Raw genomic sequence first — 26,358 nt, forward strand, 5'->3', positions numbered from 1 at the left:
TATCTGCATTAGCAGGAAACTGGAGTCAGGAGTCAGAGCTGGGTATCTACTAGGTACTTTGATATGAGACACTAGCATCTTAACTGACATCTTAATGCCTAGGGTAAATGAACACCTTTGAGTTCAGTTTTGTATATGATGAGAGATAAAGTTTAAATCTTCTATGTGTGAATATTCAATATTCAAAGCACCATTCATTGAAAAGACTGTCCTTTCTGCAGTGAATATTCTTAGCATTTCTGCTGAAGATCAGCTCGTAGGAGATGTTTACCTTTAGGCTCTCCAAAATTTTTTATTAATATAAAGAGAACAGATATCATGTATTTTATAAATACAATGCTAAGAAGATATCCATAGTCCCCTCACTCCCTCCATCAATCCCCACTCACCTTTCCTTTTTCTCTATAAGTTTTGCAAAAACATAAATTCAAAAAAACATGATTTCACAATTTTCTTTTGAACCTTGGGTTTAGTGCACCACTAACCATACTATTCAACAAATAAAAAAAATCCAAAACCACAGTTTGACTAGAGTATTCACAAGGGCTAAAAACAATAATCAAATCATAAATCCATTTCATTCTTATTTATTCTTGTATCCTATATTAATCAGAACTTATCAGGGAAGAAATGACATTTATCTTTCTTGAATTGCTCATTTCAATAAGCATAATGGTTTGCAGTTGCATTCATGTATTGCAAAGACAGGGTTTCATTCTTTTTTATGACTGAGCAGTATTCCATACTACTCATTTTCTTTTTCCAGACATCAGTTAATGGGAATCTGATTTGATTGCTTATCTTAATTATTGCCAATTGAGGTGCAGTAAACATGGGGGTTATAAATAACTCTTCCAAAGCCTGATTTCATCTTGTTTGGGTAAATTCCCATGGGTGGGATTGTTGGGTCATATAGTAGATCTATTTTCAGATTTCTGAGGAATATCCTTACTGTCTTCCATAATGGTTGTACTACTTTACATTCCTATGAACAGCGTATAAGTGTGCCTTTTCTCCAACATCCTTACCAGCATTTATTATTTTTTTCATTTTTGGATGATAGACATTCTAACTGGGATGAGATGAAACTTTATGGTGTTTTTGCATTTCCCTGATGGTTAGTGATGTTGAGTATCTTTTCATGTGTCTGTAGGCCATTTGTATTGATTGCATCCTTTGAAAATTTTCTGTGCATGTCCTTTGCCCATTTCTTAACTGCATTATTTTATTGAAGTTGAGTCTCTTAAGATCTTTATGAACATCAGATTGTTGTACCTGAGTGAGTGCAAACAAAAGAGCTCCACAGATTGATAAAATTTGGTGGTCCTTTATTGCAGGTGGTGGAGAGTGGGCTCATGCCCTAAAGAACTCTCGACCCTGAAGCCCAAAGCAACAGGGTTTACAAAGGCAAAAACCACAAAATCGGGAGGGGAATTCATGGTTGCTAGGAATAGGGGGGAATACATGGTTACTGGTTACTGGTTACTGACCTAAAACCTATGTGAAACTAGTATCAATTATAATCTACTATCAATAAGCTAGTATCAATAAGCTAGTATCAATTATAATATTGACAATACCAGTTACAATCTTAACAATTCCAATTATAATCTTGACATTAATCCAGGTATTGGTTTTAATCATACGTAGGACTTAGACAAATTACATTTTTTATCATTAACCCAGGTGTAGTCTATCCACTTCCAAGCTTGAGCGATCATGCTAGGGGGTTTCTGTGCTCTGCCAAGTGAGATGTAGTGGACTGCTATTATTCAACTGTTTTAGATCATAGTCTCAGACCAGAGTGTCATGGTGTGGGGGGGGTACCTTCCCAGAATGGAGTCTCAAGTGCTCCAAAATGGAGTCCCTACTGTCAAGGTGTTACTTCAAGATATTAACCCTTTATCAGTTATATAGTTTGCAAATATTTTCTACCACTCTTCACTTTGCTTAGTGTTTCCTTTGCAGCACAAATCTTCTAAGCTTGATGTAATCCCTTTTGTCTCTTTCTGCTTTCATTGCCTGTGCTTCTGGGGTCTTTTCCAAGAAGTCTTTCCTATGCTAATGTCTTGCAGTTTTCCCAATATTTTCCTCTAGTAATTTGTTGATATCAGGCCATAGATTTAGAGTCATGATCAGTTGTGAGTTGATTTTTGTATGGGTGTAAGTACAGGTTTTGTTTCATATGTCTGCATGTTGAGATCCAATTTTCCCAACACTATTTGTTGAAGAGACTGTCCTTTCTCCAGGGATTGATTTTAGCTCATTTGTCAAAGACTAGTTGGTTGTAGCTGCATGGATTAATTTTTTTGGTTTATATTTTGTTTCATTGGTATACATGTCTTTTTCTGTTCCAGTCCCAGGCTGTTTTGTTTGTAACTGCCCTGTAGTATGTCTTGAAATCTGGTCTTCTGATACTTCCAACTTTTTCTTGTTTAATGTTGCTTTAGTTATTTGGGGGTCTCTTGTGTTTCTACACAAATTTAAGCATTCTTTTTTTCTAGATCTGAGAAGAATGTTCTTGGAGTTTTGATTGGGGTCTCATTGAATCTATAAATCGCTTTGGGTAGTATGAACATTTTGATGATATTATTTTTTCCAGTGCACAAACATGAAATATTTTTCCATTTTTGTGTGTGTTCTTCTATTTCTTCCTTTAATATTTTGTAATTTTCATTGTGAAGATCTTTCAAATTCTTAGTTAAATTTATTCCAAGGTATTTAATTTTTTAGTAGGTATTATGGTTGGTATTATACTTACAAGTTCTCAGCCTGAATTCATCAAATACAAATATATTTAGCTTATCCAATTCCCAAAGGATTCAAAGTTCACTTTTTTGGTACATTATAAAAATTGTATAAGGAGTTGTTAATTATCCATCCCAGATAATAATTCCTTCAGATCCTTCATAGAAAGATACAATTATAAATGTGGATGTTAGTTATAAGTGTAGGTGTTGATGAATCTGCCATAGTTTACTGTGGTATTTTTGGTTAAATTTTAAGTCATTCCTGATTACAAACTGATGAGTATCAACATTTGTGGCAGTGAAGTGTGCTCATAACTTACATTCCTACTTTCTCTGAATTCTGAATGGTTCAAGCTGGACATGGAAAGAAGTCAAAATGTAAGCGTTCTAGCCCACAGAGTTGTTGGTCTTGGTGCTTAGCAACAAAAATTCCTTTCCATTGCCCTAGTACATTACATTGCATCCTTACCTAGTCACTTACAGAGCACAGGTTTTTTGCTAAATTTACAGTATAAAAAAGGGCAGACAAGAACCCATGTTCTCATAGGCATCCTAGAAAAGTGCTAAATAAAGAAAAAGGGGGGTGGTAGCTCATTGCCTCTTTCATCTCTCCATTCATGCAAGTCATTCATAAATCCCACATAGAGGAACAAGTGAGCAGGGGTCAGGAGCAGTGCTCTAATGTTTAGGCATTTTACTTTGTGGAGGGGGTTGTATCCTTGTCAGCCTACATTCAAAAAAGATACTCTGTCCCAGGAAAACAAGAAGACTAGGAAAGTCAGCATACCCAAATTGTTTCTTTTAATTTTAAAGACTCTCTTGTGTCCAACTGTGGTCACTATGCTAAAAGGAATATTTCGAAGACTGTGAACATTTTGAATGTTGAGCAAGGAGTTGCTCTCCTATGACATGGGTGAATCTATTGTAAGAACAATATGCATGAGTACATTCTTATAGAATATTTCTGCAGTGGTTTTTGAGTTCTTACAGATTTGAGTTTTATAAAATGATGCCAAATCATTATATTTACTTGTTTACTCAAGAGACACAAATATTTTTCTTTAAAGTGAAGAAACAAATTGTAAATGTTGAGAAGCAATTAATTTTGGGATGTGGTAATTTGCAATAACCAGTAAGGATGGCTAATATATATATATATATATATATATATATATGTACAAATTTAAAATGCAAACCAAGAAGTGAAAAATGTTTTTGTTACTTTAAAAATGAACGTTATAAATTCTCTCTTTAAACTATATTTCACCGGGTACGTGGCTCACAAGGCTAATCCTCCGCCTGCAGTGCTGGCACCCCAGGTTCTAGTCCCGGTTGCTCCTCTTCCAGTCCATCTCTCTGCTGTGGCCCAGGAGAGCAATGGAGGATGGCCCAAGTGCTTGGGCCCTGCACCCACATGGGAGATCAGGAGGCCATGGTGGCCATTTGGTGGGTGAACCAATGGAAGGAAGACCTTTCTCTCTGTCTCTCTCACTGTCTAACTCTGCCTGGCAAAAAATAAATAAATAAATAAATAAATTTTGCCTTGTACACTCTCAGTTCTTATTCTGAAGATGTTAAAGTGTTTCACATTTTTATTGAGAAGCAAAGAAAAATGTTCCATTTTAGAATATTAAAAACATACAATTTAAATTTTGCTGGACAGTTTCTAATAGTTGAATTTGTATTTTTAGGCATAAATATGTTTTCTTCTTGATGTATTATGACAGATATATTATTTTCATGGTAGTGGAATGTATGAGGTAAATGATCCAACAGATTTGCTTTCATTAGATCAAACTTTCCATGGGGTACCTAAACTTAGAATGAGTTTGATATCACAACACTATTTACATTCTCTGTAAGAAAAATAAAGGACATTTGTCCCTAGATTTCAAATCACAGAATGAGATAGTCCAATTTATTTTTGGTTCTCAGTGAGGTATTGCTCTGTTTTATAACACCATGCTTTCAGGAAAAATAGATTCTTATTCAAAAGTTCACATTTGTACCACATTTTTTTTTCTGTAGGTCTAAAATTTTTCTAAAGGTCAATCTTTCTATAAAAAAGTTCATATGTGTTGCCTGATGTAATCAATTTCTTTTTTTCTAGATTTATTTTTATTTATTTGAAAGACAGAGTTATATAGAGAGGTAGAGACAGAGAGAAAATCTTCAATCTGCTGGTTCTCTTCCCAGTTGGCTGCAAAAGCCTGAGCTGAGCTGATCTGAAGCCCGGAGCCAGGAGCTTTTCTCAGGTCTCCCACACGGGTGCAGGGGCCCAAGGACTTGAGCCATCCTCTGATGCTTTCCCAGGTGCATTAGCAAGGAGCCAGATCAGAAGTGGAGCAACTGGAACTCAAACCAGCACCCATATGGGATGCTGGCACCCTAGGTTGGGGTTTTAACATGCTGTGCCCTGTAATCAATTTCTAAAGTGTATACACTGACAAGAAGAATTACACAAAGTACACTCATCTAACAAGGCATATCTTAGCTAAATTTAAAGACAATGGCTTTACCTGCTACACGTAATGCTAGCCTCAAGTATTTGCTTTGGAGCAATACTCCTCTGCAGCTTTCATAGGTTTTATCAGAAAGTATCATTTGATAGTAAATCCTTTTAGTGAATATATGAAATAGATCAAACATTAAATTTGTGAAAAAAAATGGCTGCCATTCAGATCATGCCAAGTCTAAGGCTTTGCCACTTCATGATTATATATCCTTGGGCAAACCAGTTACTTACCTCTTCATGCCTCAGTTGCATTTTCTTTAAAGTTAAAATAACAGGAGCTACCTCCATTTTTCTGGAAACATAAAATTCAGGAAACATCACCTGGTATAAAATAAATGTTAGCAATTATTATTATTATCTATTCACATTTTCCTAAATAAAGGTATTTAAATATCTGTGCCTTTATGCTTAATGTTGTAGTGTACACATTTAGATACAACTCAAAATTTATTTGAAATTATATACATTCAAGTTTTGTAAAACTTCATATTTTGCTTGACATGGTAACTCAAACTAGATTCAATTCCTTTTAATTTGATGAGTGAGCCATTTCTTATCTAATTCCCTGGATAATGTAACTTATTCACTCATTTGTGCTTTGTGATGATACCTGCCTCTTTGTCAAAACAGTAACTAAACTGCATCATTTTTGGTCAAAAATAAATCAATAGAGTAAATTGGTATTTAAAGAAAGGGACTATTCTTTGGCAGTAATCTTAAACTAGCACATTGATGCACTTTGGTAAATGCATTGGAGACTTGCTGATTGTGTATGTACATTTGTGAATGTATGTATGGTACATGGGTGTGTGTGTGTGTGTGTGTGTGTATGTGCTCAATTTAAAGCTACAATAAAATTGTAGCATTATCCAAAGAAATAATTCTAGAAAATCATAGTTTGCAATGATTTTTGCTCTTTGGAGATTATGATGTTTAGATGATGCCTAAAGTTTCTGTGAATTTTTTTCAGAATTCTAGTAATATACAACACTGAAATTCATAAAGAAGGGGAAAATAGTTGGGTTCAAAGATATCATTAGACTACAGAACCAATCAGCCATAATTCAGGCCTCCAAATTAAACTACTTGTATGAGAAAATTTAAGTAGTTGTATTGATGTCACATATTGTTTGCAAACAAATGTATCTTTTTAAAAATTATTTATCTATTTACTTATTTATTTGAAAGCCAGAGTTACACAGAGAGAGAAGAGGCAGAAAGGAGAGAGGGAGGTCTTCCATCTGCTGGTTCACTCCCCAATTGGCTGCAATGACTAGAGCTGCACCGACCCAAAGCCAGGAGCCAGGAGCATCGTCTGGGTCCCCCATGCGAGTTCTGGGGCTCATGGACTTGGACCATCTTCCAGTGCTTTCCCAGGCCTTAGCAGAGAGGTGGCCCAGAAATGGAGCAGCTGGGACTCAAACTGGCATCCATTTGGGATGCTAGCACTGCCAGGCTGCAGCTTTACCCGCTATGCCACAGTGCCAACCCCAAATGTATATTAACATTACTGTATTTGGTAAGCACATAACATTAGTGTTGGAAGAATAAATAATTATAAACCTCAGTGAAGGCAATTTGTCATTAGGTAACAAAACCATACAACGCATTCAATTGATTTCTAGTCTAGATATTTTTTCATAAAGAAATTTTAAACAAAATTATATTGATGCCAAAATATTCACAATAGAATGATTCCCTGAAGTGCAAACATATGGTAATCATTTACATTGGATGATTGCTTGATAAAATACATCGATAAATTTCATGTAGTCTATCATTTAATAAATCCTTTAAATTAATTGAATTAGTTTGAGGATATGCTTTGAAGAGTGTCTATAAAAAGTGTAGGGCAATAATTTATGCTGACAATCATAACTTCCCCCCCACCCATAACCCTCCTATTTCCTGCTCCCTCTCACATCCCGGAATATTACAAAATTGTATGAAGGACATTTGTACAGTAAACAAATATACTGATTTCTAATGCAATATTTGAATACTTGAAGCAGGAAGGCTAAGTACTTCTTTGCCAAAATAACATGTTTTCTCCAGTGTAAAACCCATTTGCCATCCCAATACACAAAGGGATCTGGGGCAAGAAGGAAAAAAGAAGTCCACACATGCAGAAATTTTAAGCAAAACAAAATAGAGAATGTATTTAGTTTCATGAAAATCACACAAGAATTAATAGTATTCCACCCATTTCCAACAAATATTTTTACTTTAATGAATGAATGAATTTTCAGTTACATAGCAGAAAGCTTCTACCCTCTCCCATAAAACTGAAAGAGAAATTTTTTAAAAGTGAAAACTGATGAAAGAATTCTGCAATACATGTTAATGTTAAGTAGCCCAGCAGAGTTTATTTAGAAATACAAACACACACACAGAAAATAAATACAATAAAATCTTACTGAATAGGTCAGTAATAGTTCAGGATCCAATATAGTATGCAAAAGATTCTGGATTTCCCAGTCACTTTGTATAGGAAATGATGTGCTTTGCTATGTAGCATGTACCTTTAGATTCCTGAACACCTCCACTTTGCTTCTTACCCTGAGTCCCAGCAAATACAGGAACACCGCTGTTGAATCATTCATTTTCTGGATTTGGGAATATCAAAGAATTAATGAGTATAGAAAGTTGTACAGCAGAGACCAAGAATGTCCAAGGGAGTTCAGGAAAATCAATTGAACGAGTCAAACTACTATGAATGTATACTGAATGCTCTGTTTTTAATATGTCTTACTTACCTAAAAAGACATGAGGGCTATTGCTCTCTCTCTTAATACAACTAAGGAGAAGATATCACCAATGCTCGAGAAAAATGAATACACAGCAGAGCTAATACAAAATCCCAAAAATCCAAAATAGAAAAACTGGATATGCACTCCTTACACACACCCTGAAGTGACAATGAAGGAGAACAAATCTAAAATTAGAAAAAATTCTTTTTTTAAAGATTTATTTATTTATTTGAAAGTCAGAATTACACAGAGAGAGGCAGAGAAGAGAGAGGGGTCTTCCATCCACTGGTTCACTCCCCAGTTGGCTGCAATGGCCAGAGTTGTGCGAATCCAAAGCCAGGAGCAAGGAGCTTCTTCCAGGTCTCCCACATGGGTGCAGGGGCCAAGGACTTGGGCCATCTTCTACTGCTTTCTCAGGCTTTAGCAGAGATCTGGATCCATATGAGCTGCCAGCACTGCAAGTGATGGCTCTAAACACTATGCCACACCACTGGCCCTGAAAATTCTTGTCAAATTAAGAACATTTAACCTTTGTTTTAGAATGAATTATTAAAATATCTAAACTGGGGGAATACATAATTTCTTTCTTTAGAAATCAGAAGAGAAAAAGAACACTTCAAGCCTACTGTGACACCACACAGAAGGAATGGAGAATCATGACCTCAATTAGCCTAGGGACAGAATAAAATGGAGGGAAATAGGAACAACAGAATTAAGATGAATAAGCTTTGACAGCTGAGAGAATCTGAATCTAAAGAAAAGACATGCAGTTAACTGAAACAATAGAGATAAGTCTGAGAGGAAAAGACATTGTTAAGACATATTAATGGGGCCAGAGCTGTGGCTTAGGAAAGTCAAAAAAAGTCTAAAATTTGTTTTTAAATTATATAATTAAAAAAGATAAAAAAGATGTTCAATCTTAAGTCTCTACAGCATAAGATATACATCAATTTTCCCAGGTTCTATTTGCATTAATTAACAAAGTTTCATGGGTATAATCACTAGAGTGGCTCCAATAAGTCTTTTTTATAAAAATTATTTTTTATTTTGACAGGCAGAGTGGACAGTGAGAGAGAGAGACAGAGAGAAAGGTCTTCCTTTTTCTGTTGGTTTACCCCCCAGTGGCCGCTGTGGCCAGTGTGCTGCGGCCGGCACACTGTGCTGATACAAAAGCAGGAGCCAGGTGCTTCCTCCTGATCTCCTATACAGGTGCAGGGCGCAAGCACTTGGGCCATCCTCCACTGCACTCCTGGGCCATAGCAGAGAGCTGGACTGGAAGAGGAGCAACTGGGACAGAATCTGGCTCTCCCAGCAGGACTAGAACTCGGTGTGCCTGCACTGCTGGTGGAGGATTAGCCTATTGAGCCATGGCACCTGTCTCCAATAAGTCTTAACCTGGGATGCAACTAAATTTAACAAGGATACTCAATAGGAATTTTAGAAGAATTCCAAAATATGTATCAGAATAAAAATAAATACTTTACTTGGTAGATCTCTTTTTAACTATACTATTGTCTAAATTTCCAAATGTCAGATGTACTAAAAAAATCCCCAAAGCAGCAGAGTTGGTCCGACATGATGAGGAATAAAATAAAGAAAATGAGAATTTGCAGATCCCAGATTAAAATAACCAAGAAGGCCCAATAACAGAAAACTCAATGTCTTCATACACTAACATTTATTACCTCAGATTTATTTAACAAAAAGGTGATTATTCCAGCTACATCCCATTAGGTAGCCCAATTTTACCTGCTAAATCCACTAAAAATAAAAGCACCTCATGATATATTACTAAAATCATATTGCTATATGCCATCCACCATGTCCCCTGTACCTTATCTTAATGTTAACAGATCTGATGAAATCAATAGATAAATGATGTGTCTTAAGCAAGTGTGGCAAATGCATTTTGTTCCAAGTTTTTCCAGAAACCCCTCAGTCTCAGTTTGCCTTCACCTTGAAAAGACACTTCTGAGGTTTACAAATCAGTCCAGCTTCATTGGGCTTCCCTCCAATGAAAGGGGCTAAAATCCATCAAAATAAACTCTAGGCACTTTCCTTGTGCTCCCAGCAGTCATTAGGGGAGTAAATAAGCATATGGAAGACCTTTCTCTGTCTCTTCCTCTCACTGTCTGTAAGTACACCTGTCAAATACATAAATAAATAATTTATATACATATACATTAATTTATATATTTATGTATATAAATACATTCAATATATAATATATTATAATTTAACATACAATATATTATATAATATATAATAATTATAAACAGATATTATATAATTTATTATTAATATTATATATAATATACATATATATTATTGAGAAGACTTCAAAAGCCAGCGTGTGGCCAGTTTGAAACCAGGAGCTTCTCCTCCGCTCTGTGTCACAGTAACCCAGGCACTTGGACCATCTTTCATGGCTTTTTTAATCCATTGGTAAGGAGCTGGATCAGAAATAATTATATATTTTATATAAATAATAAATTCATATATAATTATATATTTATAATAATTATATGTAATTCTATATTATGTATAGAAATATATAATATAATATATATTATAATATATAAATATATATATGATGGACCAAAATGTAGTATTCTCCATTTGGCAGAAGGGACAGGCTCCAACATCTACTGTCTATGTCAGTATGTCAGCATAATGCAGGAGGTAACCCCTCTACCAAATAAGAAAAGCTATTTCAGTTCAGCTGGACATCATTCTGCTGACTGTTGACCTTATTACTGTTAGTCTGGATGCTTTCATTGGTTGCAATCCAGAGACCCAATTTTCCCATAGATATAAACATCAGCAAACACGAAAATTTGGTAAGAAAAGCTTAAGCTCAGAGTTATGATTAATAACTATTTTAACAAAATTTCTCAGAACCCATCTAATCCACATCTTGGACAATTGGAAGCTGTTGTACTTGGCCCACCCATAATTGAAATGGATTCTAAATCCTTCAACTGCAAGGAGAATATCATAGATATTAATGCTCCAAATGGATCCAGTTCCCTGCTAATGTGTCTGGAAAAGCAGCACAGGGTGACTCAAATATTGGGGCTCCTGCACCCATGTGAGAGACCTGGAAGAAGCCCCTGGCTCCTGATATCAGTCTGTCCTAGCCACAGTCATTGCAGCCATTTGAGGAGTGAACAAACCAGGAGGAAGATCCATCTCTCCCACTCTCTCTTTCTAGTGCTGCCTTTCAAATTCATAAATAGATCTTTAAGAAAGTCGATCACTTCAATAAATTTGCCATTGCTCAGTCATGATGACTTTTACTACCTTAAGTTCTTTTTCAAAAGATTTATTTATTGGAAAGGCAGAAAGAGGAGCTGGTGGTTGTGGTGCAGTGGACAAAGTTGCTATCTGTTACATTGGCATCCTGTATGTGCACCAGTTCAAGTACCAGCTATTCCATTTCTGATCCAGCTCCTTACCAATGGACTGAAAAAGCAGGGAAAGATGGCCCAAGTGGCTGGGATGCTGCCACGCACGTCGGAGGAAAAGCTCCTGGCTTCAACCTGGCCACACTCTGGCTATTAAAGTCATCTCAAAAATGAATTAGGTGGTGGAAGATTTCTGTCTCTCCCTCTCTCTGTAACTCTTTCAAATAAGTAATTAAATATTTTAATATGATAAAAAAGGCAGAGAGACACAGAGACAAAGAGAGAAGGAAAGAGAAGCAGAGAGGTCTCCCATCTGCTGGTTCACTTTCTATATGGCTACAACTGTGCAAGACCAGGTTCTCAAGTCCCCATTGAGGTTACAGTTCTCCAAATTAGATGACAGGAATGAAAGAATTTGAGCTATTATCCATTGCTTCCTAGGGGTATTAACATGAAATTGATTTGGAAGTGGAGTACCCAAAACTCAGATTAGCACTGCAATATATGATGTGGGCATCTGTTGTGATGGCTAACAAATTGGAAATCCTAGAGGAAAAATCAACAGTTTCCTGGACATACACAATACACCAAAATTAAGTCATGAAGACACATAGAAAAGCTAAACAAATCAAAAACCAAGACAGAGATTGGATGAGTAATAAAGACCCTCCCAACAAGGAAAAGTCCAGGATCAGACAGCCTCACTATTGAATTCTACAGGACTTTTAAAGAACTAATTCCAGTATTTCTGAAACTATTCAACTCAATTGAAAGAGAGACAATCCTCTCAAACTCCTTCGATTAATCCTGCATCACCTTAGTTCTTCAACTAGAAAAAGATACAGTGGAGAGAGAGTACTATAGAAAAATATCCCTGATGGGGGCCAGTGCTGTGGCACACTGGGTTGATCCTCCACCCATTGAGCTGGCATCCCCTATGGGTGCCAGTTCTGGTCCCGGTTGCTCCTCTTCCAGTCCAGCTTTCTGCTCTGGACTGGGAGGGCAGTGGAGGATGGCCCAAGTGCCTGGGTCCCTGCACCCACTTGGGTGACCAGGGAGATGCTCCTAACTCTGGCTTCCGATTGGACCAGCACCACCTGTTGTGCCATATGGAGAATAAACAAGCAGATAAAATACTTATGTCTCTCTGCCTCTGCCTCTGCCTCTCCCTATAAGTAACTCTACCTTTCAAATAAATAATTCTTTGGAAAAAGTCAACAAACAATAAAGGCTGGTGGAGAGGGAGAGAAAAAGGTACCCTAACCCACTGTTGGTGGGAATGAAGCTAGTACAACCATTATGGAAGGCAGTATCAAAGTTCCTCAGAAATCTGAAAACAAACATACCATATGATCCTGCCATCTGACTCCTAGGAATTTATCCACATGAAATGAAATAGAATATGCATAGGCATGAGTTATCTGTACCTCATGTTTATTACAACTTAATTCACAATAGCTAACATGGAATCAACCCAGAAGTCCATCAACTGGTGACTGGAAAAAGAATATGAGCTATAAATACAGTGTAAAATACTATTCAGCCATAATTGAGAATGAAATCCTATCTTTTGTAACTAAATGGATGAACTGGAAAGAAGTATGCTTCATGAAAGAAGCCAGTCCCCAAAAGACAAATACCATATGTTTTCTCTGACTGGTGGTAATTAATATATAGATAACGAAAAGTAGCATATGAGTTAATATGACATTTTGAGATTTGAGTATTGTTCATAGCACTTTTCTGTACTCTTTGATAGAGTAAACAACATATACTCATTGATATTTCTTCTACTACTTGCTGAATTCTTTATTTTGTAGAGGGTTAAAGCTTGTGATTCTAAAATAAAATCAAAGCATGCAGCTGTCAAAATTAAAAGAAAATAAAATGAGAAGGAGCGAGTTGGAAATATGAGACCAAGGGAAGACAGGATAGGATGTTATCAGTTTGCTCTTCAAACTGTATATATATAAATTACATGAAATTTGTTCACCTTATATGCATTTAAAAATATAAACTTAACACTGGAAGAAAAAGACCTGAGATCAGTGTTTTCTGGATCACCACTAATAAAATTTAGTCTTCATTTATGTCTGACCATATTTAATTTCTTATTTATTTATTTTATAAGAAAATTAACATCACCATCCCTAACAAGCCCATCCTGCTTCATCCATATCTATCAGTTCCCACGATGCTAATAATTTCTCATGAACTTAAATCCAAATCATCTTAAAGAGATGCAATGTGGAGCTGGTGCTGTGGCATAGCAGATAAAGTTGCTGCCTGCAGTGCTGGCAAGCCATATGGGTGCCAGTTCAAGTTGTGGCTGCTCCACTTCTGAACCAGCTCTCTGCTATGGCCTGGGAAAGCAGTAGAAGGTGGCCCAAGTCCTTGGGGCCTTGCACACATGAGAGATCCGGAAGTAGCTCCTGGCTTCGGATTGACACAGACCAGCCATTGCGGCCAACTGGGAGTAAACCAGCAGATGGAAGACCTCTCTGTCTCTGTCTGTCTGTCTCTCTTTCTCTACCTCTCCTCTATTTGTGCAACTCTTTCAAATAAATAAATGAATCTTTAAGAAAAAAGCCTGATTCATGTTATTATTTATGTGTTTTTGAGGCTTTGCAGATGTTGATTACATGTGCCATGAAAACCCATTAAAATGCAAATCCTATAAGAGGCAACACACTGTGCACTAAACTGGTAAAATCCAGTGCATGTGTTGAGAAAAACACACTAGCAATACATTTCAAAAAGCTGTGAAATATTATAAGTGGCTGTCAAAAGCTAAAAATCTGACAATGACTCATTATGTCATTTATTTATACATAATGCTGAGAAAATCAGAAGTATTTGTTAAAACTTCTGCTAAAATGCACTAGATTTATAATTTTTAAATGCATCTTTCCTAGATATAATGCAGTCCTGTGCTACTTTAGAGTATCAGAAATTTAAAATGTTGGACTGGTGCTGTGGTGGAGCAGGTTAACACCCTGGACTGAAGTGCCAGCATCCCATATGGGGGCCGGTTCAATACTCAGCTGCTCCACTTCTGATCCTGCTCTCTGCTATTGCCTGGCAAAGTAGTAGAAGATGGCCTTGGGCCTTGGGCCCCTGTACCCATCTGGGAGACCTGGAACTAGCTCCTGGCTCCTGGCTTCGGATCAGCACAGCTCTGGCAGTTGCAATCAATTAGGGAGTGAACATCAGATGGAAGACCTCCCTCTTTCTCTCTGGCTCTCCTCTCTGTCTGTAACTCGACTTGTAAATAAATAAATAAATGAATCTTTAAAACAATTAAGAAATTTAAAATGTGAAAGGTTTTTAAAAAATGCATTTATTTATTGTGAGGCAGAGTTACAGATATAGAGAGGAAGAGAAAGAGAGGTCTTCTATCGACTGGTTCACCCCTAACTGGCCAGAATGGCTGGAGCTGGGCTGATCTGAAGCCAGGTGCCAGAAGCCAGGAATCAGCAGCTTCCTCCAGGTCTCTCACATGGGTGCAGGGGCCCAAGCACTCAGGGCATATTCCACAGCTTTCCTAGGCCATTAGCAAAGAGCTGAATTGGAAATGCAGGAGCAGGGACTCAAACTGGTGCCCATGTGGGATGCTGGTGCTGCAGGTGGATGCTTAATCTACTATGCCACAGAGTGGGCCCAGGGAAAGGTTTTAGGAAAACATCTTTCATGTAGACTAGGCTGCAATATTGCAAGGTAAGGTTTAGCTCTTATTTCCACACATCAGTATTCATCTTTTAGCAACTATAAATACTGAATATCATACATATAGACATAAATATAGGTAACTGCAGATTTTGTTGTCATTCTTTCTAATTCTCTTTTTAATGTCTGCTAATAGGCCATCTTATGGATTATTATATTGATGTTACCTGTACACAACCATCAGGCATTTCCACTGTTGAATGTGTTTATGTGTACAGGTAGTTTTGTTTGTGTGTACATGAATGCACATTTGATGGAGATAGCAGACAGTAATACTGTGAGAACTCCTAATGCTGATTTTAAACTTTCTGTCCTCCACAGAGATGGCTGTCATTGAAGTAGACCACAGGGCCCCTTTGCTGTTGTGGACTGAAATGTGCCTCCCTAAAACTCAAACACTGAAGTGCTAACCACCAACATGACTCTACCTGAAGAAAGTGCTTTTAAGTAGATCAAATGATAGATGTGTCTGTCACATCGGAGAAACGCTTCTGGAAAAATAGAGCCTATTTAAGCACCTTGATCTGATATTTTCAAGCTCTACAACTCTGAGAAGTAAAATTCCATGATTTACATCATATTCTCTGTGGTATTTTCTTAGCAAATTAATATATCCTCATTTCTGCCAGCATTTTCTGCTGTCATCTAGAAGGTCCTTGTGATAGCAGAGAAATATAGAAACTAAAAACTGTGATTTTAGATTACCAAGTATCTACTAACACAAAAAAGATATCCCGGAAGCTACCTACTACCATCCTCCAGGACCCAGAAAAAAACAGGAATGAGTCAAGATGCAGGGCAGTAGAAAAAAGTGAATAATGAAAGATCACAGCAGAAGTAAATAAGGAAAGGTTTGGTGCTGTGGTGTAGTGGGTTAAAGCCTTGACCTGCTGTGCATGCATCCCATATGTTGCTGCTAGGAGACCAGGTGCTCCACTTCCAATCCAGCTCCCTACTAATGCACCTGGGAAATTGGTGTTCTACGGTGCTGGCACCCACATGAGAGACTTGGAAGAAGCATCTGGCCTTTCCAATAAATAAATAAATCTTAAAAAAATAGAAGCAGTGTTAGCACTGTTGCAAAAACAGACACATAGTTCAATGGAAAAGAATAGGCAGCTGAAATTTACCGACTTTTCTACAGGTAACTCCTATTTAACAATGGAAAGAAAACAAACAGGAGAAAGAAGAATCCCTTTAGCAAATGGTTTAAAGGAAAGTGATTATCCATATGTAGAAGCCTGAAAAGATACCCCAACACCTCATACACTATGTCAAAGCAACTCAAGGTGAATTAAAAGTCTAAATATAAAACCAAAAACTAAGTAAACATATGAGAAACTGCAAAACATTAGCATAGACAACAGTTTTGGGTCAGATTCCAAAAGCACAAGTAACAAAATAAAATATACAAATTTGAGCATATCAAATTAAGATACACCTTCACAACAAAGTAATCAACAGAGTGAACATACAATGGACGCAATGGCAGGAAACATTGAAAACTCTGACTATGACAAAAGATTGATAGCCAAAACATACTTATATAGAACTGGAAAAACTCCAAACAAGAAGCAAAATGTACAGTTCAGAAATGGAGAATGATCTGAATAGATGTTTCTCAGAAGAGGAAATCTCAATGGTCAAGACATAGATGAACATGCCCAATATCACTAGCCATTAGGGAAATGTAAATCAAAACCAATAGCAGACTCCATCTGTGGGAGAAGACAATGCTTGGGTTTTCATTTGTGCAACAAGTGGGTTTAGAGGACGCCGTTTAACATTATAGTGCAGAGTCTACATGGAAGTAAGGAAACCTTAATATTTCCTAATGGGCTTGTTAAATTCTTGACCAGTGCCTATTTCCTTTGCCGCAAACTTCCCAGTCTCACTACTTTCCTTCTTCTTCCTCTTCTCTGTGGCTTGTAAAAACAGTATACCTTCTATACACGGAGGATACTTTTGTTTTGTTTTATTCCTTCTGTCTCATGATGTTCCTCTAAGAAATCACAACCCTCCAAGTATTCATTCATTTATGCAGTCTGCAGTTTTCATGGGCTACTACATGGCAAAGTACTAGGTTAAAGGAAAGGTATAGGTCAGGAACTGAGCAAAGTTCACAATGATGAAGCCATTGGGGAAATGAACCTGATGGAAGACCTCTCTCTCTCTCTCTCTCTCTCTCTGCCTCTCCTTCTCTCTCTGTGAAACTTTGATTTTCAAATACATAAATAAATCTTTAAAAACTAACAAAATATACTAAAAACCTGGTGGCAACACCTTTCTATAAGAACATGTGAAGCACTCAAACACAGTTTGTCCCAGAAAGTCAGCCATAGTTTTCAAGGGCACATCTTCTATTCCATTTGTGGACACCTCTGTGTGGCGTAAGGGGTACTTATTACTTCCATTCTTCTTTCTTACCACTCTCACAGTTATAACTTCCATCGATGCTTCCACAGACCAGTCTCTATGAAATTGTAGAACTAATATCCTCCCATTTCAAAAATGTCATGGGTTTAAACACAGAACCCAAAATAAGACAATTAACTGACCTTCTTAATTACACAGTGTGGAAAGTAAGATTCTCAGTGGATCACTGGGTAACTGTAAAGTACTGGGCAGAGAAAAACTGTAACTTATATGTATTTATGATGCTGTAATTCTCCACTTTATGCATACTCAGATTAAAAGAGCTCCCGTTAGTGGGCAGCACTGTTGCATAGTGGGTAAAGCTACTGCCTGCAGTGTCAGCATCCTATATGGGTGCCGGTTGGGATCCTGGCTGCTGCACTTCCCATCCAGCTCTCTGCTGTGGCCTGGGAAAACAGCAGAAGATGGCCCAAATCCCTCATCTCCTGCACCCACCTATGAGACCTGGACAAAGCTCCTGGCTTCTGGTTGTGGATCCAAACAGCTCCAGCCATCCATCTCTGTTTCTGCCACTCTGTAACTCTGCCTTTAAAATAAATAAATAATTATTTTAAAAAACAGCTTCATCCCAGAAGAAGCTCCTGGCTACTGGCTTCAGACTGGCACAGCTCCAACTGTTGCTACCAATTGGGGAGGGAACAATCGGATGGAAGGTGTCTCTCTCTTTCTCTCTCTCTCTCTCTCCTCTCTCTGTGTAACTCTTTCAAATGAATAAATAAATCTTTAAAAAAGTAGCTCCAGTTATTGACAACACAGTAGACTTGCATTAATTTTAGTTCCCTTCTCACTTTGCAAAGGGATCAGCGTCAGGTAAAAACAGTTGAGAGCCTTGCTAACAGGAGAAGAAATAGCTGAAGACAGAAAATGAAAAGCAGCCAAATACATCATCAAAGAAAGAGAAGTGGACCTCATCCAACACAAACCTTTAAAAGTGCATGCTCACAATTAATGAGTGAAACAGCTGCCCACTGAAATCTTATCTAGGGAGGGAAGATGTCCTAAGTTCTGCTTCTGTAAACTCCAGTCATAAATCTGTCCTAATAAATCTGTCCCTGGCATCTCTTCTACAAACATACTGGACCCACTGACCATTGGAAATGTGGTCCTGAAGGGTTAAAAAGTTAAAAGCCGCTCCCCCCACCAACCTCCTCTGGTGAACTTTCCTGACCTCCTTAGACTTGCTCTGCATCGCCATTCTCTATAAAGTTAATTAGTCAGTAAATTACCCCAATGTGAGCGTAACCTTAGTTTCACCTAAGTAAGATAGAAGAAGTCACCATATATCTCTTTGCCTCCTGGACCCCTGACCCCACCATGTGTCCCTTATCGCCATTCAGCTGCATTCCTAGGTATCATCAAGGCAGTTCCTGCAACCTTGTTATGTTTGTTGTGTGGCCCTCCCTTTTGGCAATAGGAGGCTTTTTGATACTCCCTGTATAGGCCATATGGTTCTCTGAGGTCTAATCAGGCCCTTACTCGATATCCTGTACTCCCTGTATTCATAAATCAACTGGTTGTAAAATCACTTAACTTGTATCAATTGTTTACTCTATACCTCTGTCTGATCTATGCAATGATTGATTTTCTTTGTTTAAACATGTATAAAAACCCTAACCCAAGACTATTTGGGGCCGCTCGCCTGTACTGGGACGGGGGCCCCGACATGTCAGATCATCAATAAACCTTACCCTTTGTTAATTGCATGAGAGAAGGTCTCTTGGAGCGTTTTGGGGGTGGCAAGAGCAATCCAACTCTAACAGTCCTAAGTCATGTAGGCTGCCATTTAAACCCACCAATGCTGTAACAGCTAAGAAACTTGAATTTGATGCTCAGTTCTCAGGAAATCATTCCAGCTGAGCCTAGGGCCATTAATAGAGACTCCTTGGATCCTCCCCTGTCTCTGTGCCTGTTTGAAAGAAGGGAGTTTTCCCACCCCAGGTTTCTGGAACAGCTTCAAATTCCACATTGGAAAAGTCTGATAATTAATACTTGAGAGGGATCAATGCACAAAGCAGCTATTCACGCTTCACACTGCTCCCCACCAGGAAGATGAGGTGCAGGATGAGAGCAGTGGGGCAGATCCTAGTCAGATCCTTATTCCCACCCCTCTGCTGCCACAGGCTCCCTGCTGAAGGCCATACAGCCCCACCCTGCAGGAACCAACAGCCCAGAAAACATCAAGAGGCCCAGCCCGACTGCATTCTGAGACCACCCACAGTGGGAACCCAGCTTATTTAACTGTGGAGAGTGGGAGTCTTTCCGCCTTCCTTCTCTGCATGTGCAGGTTCCCAGAACGCTGCCCTCTCTCTCCTGTAACCACTAAATAAAGCACATTAGGGACAGTTTGGGTAAGGTTCTGCAGGAGAGAGTCCAGGCACTGGGAGCCTGGGAAGCAGAGGTGGGAGACAGAACAGCCCAGGTCCCAGCCCTGACCTCGGGGGAAACTGCCAAGATCTCTGGTGCCCTGGCACCCACCCTTCTCCCACACATGTTGCCGCCCCTTCCTGCATTCCAAACCTGCAGCAGAAAGTCCCAGAGCAGGTACACTTTCTTCCAGAAACACGGGGAGCAAAGCAGGGAGTGTGGGGAACAGAGTCCCTGGTAACTGGGACCCACAGGTGGAGGATGAAGAGGGAAGAAGCAGTAGGAGGCAGGCTCGGGGTGAGCACTCAGAAACTGCCTGGGATTGCACTTGCAGAGCAGGTTATGCAGTAAATGCCAGAGAAGGAGCAGCACAGCCCCCAGGGCTGACCCTGATCAGGGAATGAACTCCCTCTGGTCCAACTCAGACCCCCAGGGACTGGCTATAGCAGGCGAATGGGCACAGCCATTCAGAAGGCAGAATATGTTGGAGCTCCTGGGAACTCAGGGAAACTGAGTCCAGGCCACAACATCCATAGAGACACCAGCTGGCCCTCCCCAAAGGCTGCAGTCAGGGGTGGGTGCCCACAACCAGAGGGCCTTTGCTTTTATTCAGTCCCTCCTTCCTTTCCTTCCCAACCCAAAATCTCAGGGATCAGTTGCTGTTCTTCCTTTCCTGAATCAAATCTGAAAGAGTGACACTCACTGCTGCTAACTGACCCCAAATCCTGGCTCCCTCATAACCTCTGTCTCTTCCAGAAAAATCTTATTTACTACTTTGGCCCTAGAAATCATAAATGACTATGATAGAATGTAACTTTTAACAGAGGTGTAGAAGGCATGGTTTAATATCCAGTTTTGAGAATACAATTTTCATTTGTGTTTTATTGATGTTTATAGTTCTTTTAAGATTTATTGATTTATTTGGAAGTCAGAGTTACAGAGAAGGAGAGGCAGAGACAGAGAGAGAGAGAGAGAGAGGTGTTTTCCATCTGCTGGTTCACTCCCCAATTGGCAGCAGCACCACAGTACTGACCCATTATAGTTCTTTTCAAATCATTTTACACTTTCTTTTTATTCATCTAGTACAGAGACAGAAGAATGGACACAGAGCTAACATAGCTGAGTATTCAAGGAGACAGGTTAAGGGGTTAAATGCCTTATATCATATCATTTATACCTTAGATTAATTCTGGGGACAGTATTATCTGGAATTTACAAAGTAGAAACTGAATGGAAAGAGCTTAGAAAAATACGGTGTTTTTTAATATCATTAAAAAGTCTAAGATAAAGGCTAATCAAGGGGCCAGCACTGTGGCATAGCAGGTAAAGCTACTGCCAGCATGGACATTCCATATGGGTGGAGGTTGAGTCCCGGCTACTCTTCATTTGACCCAACTCTCTGCTATGGCCAGGGAAAGTGGTGGAAGATGGCCCAAGTCCTTGGGCAGCTGCACCTGTGTGGGAGACCCAGAAGAAGCTCCTGGCTGCTGGCATTGGAGCAGTACAGCTCCAGCCATTGTGACCAATTGGTGAGTGAACCAAAAGATGGAAGATGTCTCTCTCTCTCTCTCGCCTTCTACTCTGTGTAACTCTGACTTTCAAATAAATAAATAAATCATTTTTAGAGAGCCAATCAACATATAACACTAGCTTAAAAATCTTTCTTTTCTCTTGGGTCTCAGTTTTTAAAATCAAATGGAAAAATGTGAGAGAGATGAAGTTTACCTACAAAGGTAATTTACTATAGTTATTTACTGTAATAATTTACTGTAATGATGTACTGTAATTTACTGTAATAATTTACTGTAAAGAACCACATAGGATTATAACTTGTCTAGAAAACAAAGGAGATTCAAAGTTGCTATTTTTCATGGTTATTTGTTCTTATTTTTAATATCAAGATAGTATATAAATATTATGCACTCCTAGGTATTTGTGTGTTGTTTGATATGTTTTATTTTTTAATCAGAAATTCAAAGAGATAACTGGGTAACATGGAGTTCTGTGTTTCTGATTACTTCTCTCAATTAGAGATCATGGGATTAGAGTTGGTGCTAGATTAAGAATGCTTCAATCTTTATCCACTGGCTTCACACCAGAATTTACTACGTTAAACAATATTCTTTGGGTAGATTGCTCTTTCTTGTCAGACTGTAAACTTCATGGGGTCTAGAAACATATTTGCTTTGACACTAAAACTCAGCATCTTGACAGTCAGTCTTTTAGTTGAATAAATACATGATATACAAAATAAATATTTCTGCCCCTCAAGAACTGCCTAAGAGAGAAGAAAATAGAAATCAATTTGATGACTCTCAGTATTAGGTGAATATATAATTTGTCGTTCTGACATAAGCTTGGTCATAAAAAGGGCATATGAATAATAACACAGAGTTGAAGTGTATGAACACCTAGGGCCAGCGGGTTAAATGTTCACCCTAGCTATGTAAGGCATTCCATGTCAATAGGAGAGGAAGGAGGAAGAGGGGAGGGAGTGTAGGTGGGAAGGTGGTTATGGTGGGAAGAATCACCATGCTCATTACTTAGCAGCAAAGAGAGAATCCGTGATCATTTGTTGCTTAAGAAAGGGTGATAGGCATTATTTAATTATAATGCAGGCATCAGTGTTCTTCTGTCTCTGAAATAGGAAGTCTATAACTCAGAATTCCTTGCTGTTTCATCAAAAACAATTCAAAACAAAAACCTAATTAAGCATAAGAGGAAGTTACGCATTAGAAGTCTATTCCAATCTCTAGGAGGTTCAGGGGTTGGAAAATTCATTCAAAATCTTGCTGAAAAATGTCCCATACATTTTCCATGATCACTATCCATCAGCATAAGCTATTTTAAAAAAAAGAAAGATTTATTTATTTGAAAGTCAGAGTTACACAGAGAGAGGAGAGGCAGAGAGAGAGAGAGAGAGAGAGAGAGAGAGAATCTTCCATCTGCTGGTTTACTCCCCAATTGGATGCAATGGCCAGAGCTGAGCTGATCCAAACCCAGGAGTTAGGAGCTTCTTCCAGGTCTCCCATGTGGGTTCAGGAGTCCAAGGATGTGGGCAATCTTCTAATGCTGTCTCAGGCCATAGTACAGCTGGATCGGAAATGGAGCAGCAGGACTTGAACCAGTGACCATATGGGATGCTGGCACTGCAGGCGGCAGACTTACCTGCTACACCACAGCACCAGCCCCCATAAGCCCTATCTTCTGCAGAACCAGCACCCCAGACACCAGCCACCACATGGCATCCCATGGCACACTCAACCCTGGCAATGTTCTGCAGCTCTTGCTCCTCTCCACTTTCACTGGAAGAATCTGCAACTCCTTTTTTTCATGCAAGTAATTCTGATTCAGATGATGCCCCTGACACAATTGGCTGGCAAGTTCCATGGCATGTGTCCACGGCCTAGCTAAATGCAAAGCTGGAACATTTTAAACTTTTCACTGCCATGGTGAGACACGGACTCCATCTAATGAAGTAGGGGATTTTTCAGGGAGTCTAGAGAATCAAATATGACAAAATGACAAATCTTAACCAAAGAGTCCCGTGGTACAGATGAAGAGAACCCAAAATGTATTTTTCTATCTTTTCTTTTCTGAGTTAAGTGCCTAAAAACAAAGCCAATGAGGGTTAAACAGACCCATTCTGAAAATTCCTTAACATCTTCATTTTCATCCAAATTAATATATTACTTGAAGAAAATAAATTTTACATAAATGAAAATGCAGTACCACAGACAAGTGTACAGAACATAGGCCCTCAGTTAGCTTCAAACCATCTGGGTCCATTCATGTGTTCTTCCAGAACCCAAGCTGCAGTACAATAGAACCACAGCCTCTGACATTCCTCCTCCACCCTGATGGATCTTGGGTTTTCCTCCCACCTCCCCTCTCCTGTGAATACATCAGTAGCAGGACAAATGGAATCCAAAGATACGATGATGTTATTTAACATGGAATAAACATAGTGTTTTAGTCAGTACAATCCTCAATACTACAATAATAATTCCGAGTTCACTGATTATGAAAGTAAGTATAAGAAATCTATTCCTAAGTAATCATAACATCGAGAGCTGAATGTAGACTTTCAGAGGGAAAGAAAGAGAGAATTGTGTAGAGATGTGTATCTCTATAATACAGATTTACCGCTGTACTTTATAGACAGTACACCATGTTTGTATTTTTTTTTTTTTTTGCATTCTGGCATAGTTTATTACATCCAGCTTGTCACTTTGGAAATTTTATGATTAGACACTAATATACAACAAATTTTGAATCCTTACAGACAATATAGAGCACCCTAGGCCCTCCCAAGGGCAGAAAACAGACCAAGAGCTCACAGATTGGCTGCAACTGCAAGAAGCAGATGAAGATATCGTCAGAAAGATACATATTCCTGCAGTGTGGCTGCTGAGCAGTTCTGCCCTTATGGATCTCATCTCTGTTTCAGATCATTAAAGAAAGTTACATGCTTTCTGACATTTCTAAAGATTTCACTAATGAGAATCTAATATATGTTCACTACGTTAAGAGCCTCAGAACAGCCCAAAGACTTGGGCCATCTTCTACTGCTTTCCCAGGCCATAGCAGAGAGCTGGATCAGAAGAGGAGCAGCTGGGACTAGAACCGGAACCCATATGGGATGCTGGCACTTCAGGCCAGTGCTTTAACCTACTGTGCCACAGCACTGGCCACAACATAGTATTTCTAATAGAAGAGATGGTTAAGTCATTAACTCCTCTAAAATACAAGTTAAGTATTAGTTTTGAAACTCTGATTCAATCATGAGAAAAACAAAAGGTTAATTTTCTCTCTTTGCTTCTGGGTATGTAAATTTTCTTCTAAGAAATTAATCATGACTTTTACATCTCAGACCCTATTATGAGTAAGTAGAGAATATTGTGGGGTCATACACTCATTTTCTCAAAGGAACATTTCTCCAATTAAAGAAAACATTATGGGCATCCCATATGGGCACTGGTTTGAGTCCTTACTGCTCCACTTCTGATCCAGCTCCTTGCTATGGCCTGGGAAAGCAGTAGAAAATGTCCCAAGTGCTTGGGCCCATGCACATGCATGGGAGGCCAGAGCTATGGCCCAGCAGATTTACAACCTGGCCTGAAGCACTGGCATCCCATAAGGGTGCTGGTTCAAGACCGGGCTGCTCCACTTGTGATCAAGCTTTCAGCTTATGGCCTGGGAAAACAGTAGGAGATGGCCCAAGTCCTTGGGCCCCTGCCTAAGTGGGAGACGTGGAAGAAGCTCCTCGTTCCTGGCTTCAGATCAGTGCAGCTCCAGCCATTACAACCAGTTGGGGAGTAAACCATCAGATGGAAGACTTCCCTTTCTCCCTCTCTCTCTCTCTCTCTCTCTCTGTGTGTGTGTGTGTGTAACTCTTTCAAAGAAATAAGCAAATCTTTAAAAAAAAAGCCAGGAGTCAGGGAAATTTCATCCAGGTCCCAGCTTGGGTGCAGGACCCAAGGATTTGTACCATATTCTGCTGCTTTCCCAGGTATGTTAGCAGGGAGCTGGATCAGAAGTAGAACATGCAATTGGTGCCCATAGAGGATGCTAGTGCTGCAGCTGTTGGTATAACCCATTTTGCCACAGTGCTGGCCCCATAACAATTTATAATTCCTAGTAATTAACAGGGAAGAAAGAAGTATGGCAGGATACCTTTTTTTAGAAAAAAATATTTTATTTATTTGAAAAAGTTATATAGATAGGGAGAGAGAGAGAAGAGAGAGAGAGAGAGAGAGAGAGAGAGAGAGAGAGAGAGAGAGAGAATCTTCTGTCTGCTGGTTCACTGCCCAAATGGCTACAATGGACAGAGCTGAGCTGATCTGAAGCCAGGAGCCAGGAGCTTCTTCTGGGTCTCCCACATGAGCAAAATGGTCCTTGGGCCATCCTCTACTGTTTTCCCAGGTGCATTAGCAAGAGGCTGGACTGGAGGTGGAGCAGCCGGAACTCTACCAGCACTCATATGGGATGCCTGTATTTCAGGCCAGGGCTTTAACCTGATGTGCCACAGTGCTGGCTCCAACAGGTGACCTTTTACTCTCAATAATCTCTTCTTGGTATTGGCAGCAGTTTGTAATTTTTTGTTTATTTGCCTTCTTCTTAATCTATATTTTTAAAAAATTACAAAAGGTTCCAGCACCCTGAGAACCTCCATCACAAGGGCATACCATCAGATGTTTGTCCAGAAAAGGGTGGTGTAGATGCAAGGTGGAAAATGCAAGGTGAGTTGATTCATCTTTCTCAGGCTGTGGTTTCCATGGGCAACTTTTACAACCAACTGCCTTATTCGTTCCTCTTCCACAGAGTGGAAAACATGTTAAGTCATCCTATTTAGCCAAAAGCCAGTGGCAGCACTTAAACATGTCATCAATCTAGGGCCAGCATTGCGG

The 26,358-nt window shown here is 39.0% G+C and overlaps 1 pseudogene; it reads left to right on the forward strand.

The window, feature by feature from the left end:
- LOC138844899 (high mobility group protein B2 pseudogene) overlaps positions 1-26,358 on the forward strand; it is an 81,602-nt pseudogene that overhangs the window by 39,082 nt on the left and 16,162 nt on the right.

Source organism: Oryctolagus cuniculus, chromosome 13 (assembly GCF_964237555.1).
Source record: "Oryctolagus cuniculus chromosome 13, mOryCun1.1, whole genome shotgun sequence".
Lineage (NCBI taxonomy): Eukaryota > Metazoa > Chordata > Mammalia > Lagomorpha > Leporidae > Oryctolagus > Oryctolagus cuniculus.